The sequence below is a fragment of the Bos taurus genome, chromosome 3 (assembly GCF_002263795.3).
Source record: "Bos taurus isolate L1 Dominette 01449 registration number 42190680 breed Hereford chromosome 3, ARS-UCD2.0, whole genome shotgun sequence".
Taxonomy (NCBI): Eukaryota; Metazoa; Chordata; class Mammalia; order Artiodactyla; family Bovidae; genus Bos; species Bos taurus.
The window spans coordinates 6,131,428-6,135,743 of record NC_037330.1 but is presented as its reverse complement, the minus strand read 5'-3'; positions in this window follow the sequence as shown (position 1 = coordinate 6,135,743).

The window sequence follows — 4,316 nt, the reverse complement described above, 5'->3', positions numbered from 1 at the left end:
TTGAAATCTGGCTCTGCTCCCTTCTCAGTCTTCTTCCTTCCCCTGTTTCAAGGGAACTGCTGATAGACCTTTGGTTTGTATCCAAACATTATTTAAAACTTTTATATAGACATATATGCAGATACCTAAACCTGCTCAAAGAAAGAGGTCCCCAGAACCCAGGGTAGAGTTGTGTGATAGAGGTTTCCTTCTAAGAGGAGCCGGGTCCTTCCATTGGAGGACACAGCTTGGACTGCCTTCAAAGGGAGGGAACCGCAGAACTGTTTACTCTGACGTCTTTCTTGTCTCTTCCATCAGTCTCTTTCCAGGGTTCTCTATTGGCCAAACCCAACCAGAAGCCAAAGGGCAAGGAAGTCTCTTCTTTAAGGGCCAGTATCCCAGGGCAGATTACATTTGGAAAGTGAGTAGAGTAAGCAAACGGCTTACTGGATTTGTCCTTCCTTCCCTTCCTCCTGTTTGTAAGGACAACCTGATACTGGAAGCAGAGCAACCATCATGCAACCTTGAAACAACCAAGGTGAGAACAGAAAAGAAAGTGAAAGTGAAGTCGCTCAGTCGTGTCCAACCCCTTGCGACCCCGTGGACTGTAGCCTACCAGGCTCCTCCATTCATGGGATTTTCCAGGCAAGAGTACTGGAGTGGGGTGCCATTTAGTGAAAAGGAAAAGAGTCTGTGTCGCTGTTGACATCGCATGGTCATTATATCAGCCTGGATAGCCTACACCAAACTTTCTGCTATTTAAGAAAAACAAAACCCTTAATTAATTAATTGTAGAACTGGGATATTTATTTCTTTTCTCCAAAATTTAAATTCACAGTCTGTTCAACAGAGTTTTTTTTTTTTAATTTTTGTGCTTTTTAAAGATAGTATGTTATTGAAGTATAGTTGATTTACAATGTTAAATTCTGCTATACAGCAGAGTGATTCAGTGATACCTATATACACATTCTTTTAAAATCCTTAATTTATTTAAGTTACTGTTTGAGGTTAAATGGAACAACTACCCTTAACCCTGCTTCCTTGGTGGATCAGTGGTAAAGAATCCATCTTCAGTGCAAGAGACACAGGAGACACCAGTTCCATCTCTGGGTCAGGAAGATCCCTTGGAGGAGAGCATAGCAACCCACTCCAGTATTCTTGCCTGGAAAATCCCATTGACAGAGGAGATTGGCTGACTATAGCCCATGGAGTCACAAAGAGTCAGACACAATTTAGCGATTAAAAAATAACACTTACCCTCGCCTTCCTGGTGCGGTGCTGTGCTTAGTTGCTCAGGCATGTCCGACTCTTTGTGACCTCATGGATGGTAGCCCACCAGGCTTCTTTGCCCAGGGGATTCCCCAGGCAAGAATATTGGAGTGGGTTGCCGTGACCTCCTCCAGGGGATTTTCTCAATCCAGGGATAGAACTCAGGTGTCCTTCATTTCAGGTGGATTCTTTACAGTCTGAGCCACCCAGGAAGCCCAAGAATACTGGAGTGGGTAGCCTATCCCTTCTCCAGGGGATCCTCTCAACCCAGGAATCAAACCCAGGTCTCCTGCATTGCAGGCAGATTCTTTACCAGCTGAGCTACAATGGAAGTCCCACCCTTCCGGCATCTCCTTCTTAACCTCAATGTCTTTTAACTCTTAGCTCACAATTTCCTTAACAGCACTGTAATTGGTTCTTGTTATCATTCATTATGACCTCAATATTCATGTGACATTTCCAGACAACATTCAGTATTTTTTGAGAAGGGTGGAAAGAGGTTCTGAAGGGAAGGATCTAAGATATCAAGCACTGTCCACCCTTCTTACTCGTCTACATTCACTCTTGTCCTTAATCTAGGAGAAAAGTTTGTGAGCTGAACACAGGGTACAAAGTCATATCAGCTGCCATATTATCATGGGAAGAGGTCAATTCGTTATACTCTGACATAAGACATAAAATGTTATTTGGCATTTACATGTTTTTACATTAGAAACCAGTGTATTGCATGAATATGCGCCATTATCACACACCACCTTTGATATACAAGGTAATCTTGGATGAACGGGCAATGCCATATGGCATGTTACAGTGATTAATAGGGCATTTTGTAAGACTTTCAGTGACAGTGCTGGAAGAAATGCTGCAGCAGTAAAGGTAAACCCATACCGGAATATTGGTCTGTCTCTGTGAATCAAAATGCCGCCCTCTCTCCCTTCTACTGGTTACAGTAAATGATCATTTCAGAGGATCAGCGCTGGCCTCTAACTTTGACAAATTGAATATTTTCCCTCTGGGTTTGGAGAAGATAGTATGCTTCAACGTGCATATTCAAAAATGCCATCTTTACCACCTATATTCATTTGAACTGTAAACTTACTGTAGACACAGTTTTAAAAAGAAACCTGTGGGATTATGCCATTTGCATTATCTGACTGAAGAAAGCATAAATAATCTTTGAAAAGGTCTTAGGTTCCCTTCTTTCTACCTGGAGGTTCATCTTTTACCTTTTTTTTCCCATTAGCTTATTCATCAGTGGAGCAGTGGATACAAATCTGATTGGCTAGATTCCTAGGCACGGATCAGTGTGGGTACATAAGGGCAAGAGATCCCATATGTGGTCCCTGCCTCCACGTGATAAGCCAACCTAAGCAAGACATGATCTTTTAGTGTGTGCTGGCCTTCATCTTTCATCTCTCTTTTTGATCCCAGGCTTGTTTGCAGGGTCTATTGAGTTAGGACGTCTCTTGGGGCTGAGGTTTCTTCACGTCCTTATTCTCCATTTTGTTCTTTTCTCTTTCTTCTCATCTCTTCTTTCTACTATCCTGTCTCCTCTCTCATACTTTCCTCCTGTTATCTCTCGTATTTCCTTCTCTTGATGGGATTCAGGACATGATAACCCAAAATATGGCTCCTTGGCATACTGAATAAGCTGAAGGTGTTTGAGAAACTGGCAGAAGGAAGACAGTCTCTTTGACTTTCCTTCTCCCTTTCTCCCCTGAAGTAGGTCATAGGACCCTCATATGAAAAGTGCCCTGCCTGTTCATGAGGAAAGGAGTTTCCTATTTCTAAGATGGAGGGACACCAATCAGAACCCAAAGGAATGGGCCTTGCGAATTTCTCCCAGTTTACAACACTTGGCTCATGCTATTTGACCTATCATATTTCCCTGTGCCTTTCCACTCTTCATCAAGTCTAACATACAAAATACTCAAGTTTAGTCGATTCTTCAGATCTTCATTTCCTTAGGAAGGATCCCTTGTCACATAAAACATGTGTTAAATAAATTTGTAGGTTTTCCCCCATTAATCTGTTTTTGTTTAAAATCAGTTCAATTTTCAGACCTAGTCAGAGACTCTAAGGGAGTCAAGGAAAACTTCTTCTTCCTCTACACTAGTCATTCTTGCCTCTGCCTTTCCTCTTTCTAGCTCCATTTGACCTCATGATAAGATGGTGTTTCCCTCAAAAATCAAGTCCACAGGATACCTTACCAGCTTCTTCTCTTCCTGTTCTTTCTCTCTGGTGTATATCTGTGTGGATAGGAGTTTTAAAAATCCAACTCTTTCTTCTTAACTTACTTTCTTTATATGGCCAGCCAAAGAATGGTAAAATCCAATATTTAAAATGTTCTTAACCAGGTCTTTAACAAAGTTTTTATTGATGAATCAGAGCTTGTTAAGTTATGTTGATGTATGGCAAAACCAATACAATATTATAATTAGCCTCCAATTAAAATAAATAAATTTTAATAAATAAATAAATAAATAATAAAGTTATTAACAGAATAGTAATCCTGGTGTCCTTTCTGCTAATGATTTTGAAAAGGCTAGCAAATACAATACTATTTGCCAGAGTATTTTTTTGACAACCCTCAGTCTTTTGGCTCATCATAGTCCTAAATCTCCATTCTGCTGCTGCTGCTAAGTCGCTTCAGTCGTGTCCAACTCTCTGCGACCCCATAGACGGCAGCCCACCAGGCTCCCCCATCCCTGGGATTCTCCAGGCAAGAACCCTGGAGTGGGTTGCCATTTCCTCCTCCAATGCATGAAAGTGAAAAGTGAAAGTGAAGTCGCTCAGTCGTGTCTGACTCTTAGCGACCCCATGAACTGCAGCCTACCAGGCTCCTCCATCCATGGGATTTTCCAGGCAAGAGTACTGGAGTAGGGTGCCATTGCCTTCTCTGAAATCTCCATTCTAATCAAGCACAATTTCGACATGAATAAATACCAATAATTTACACCTTAATAAGGTATAAGTACAGGTTTCCTGTTTCATAGTGTCTATATTTTAAACCCATTCTCTAATTGCTTTCTGAAAGAAATTTTTTTTCTAATAGTTCATGCATTAGT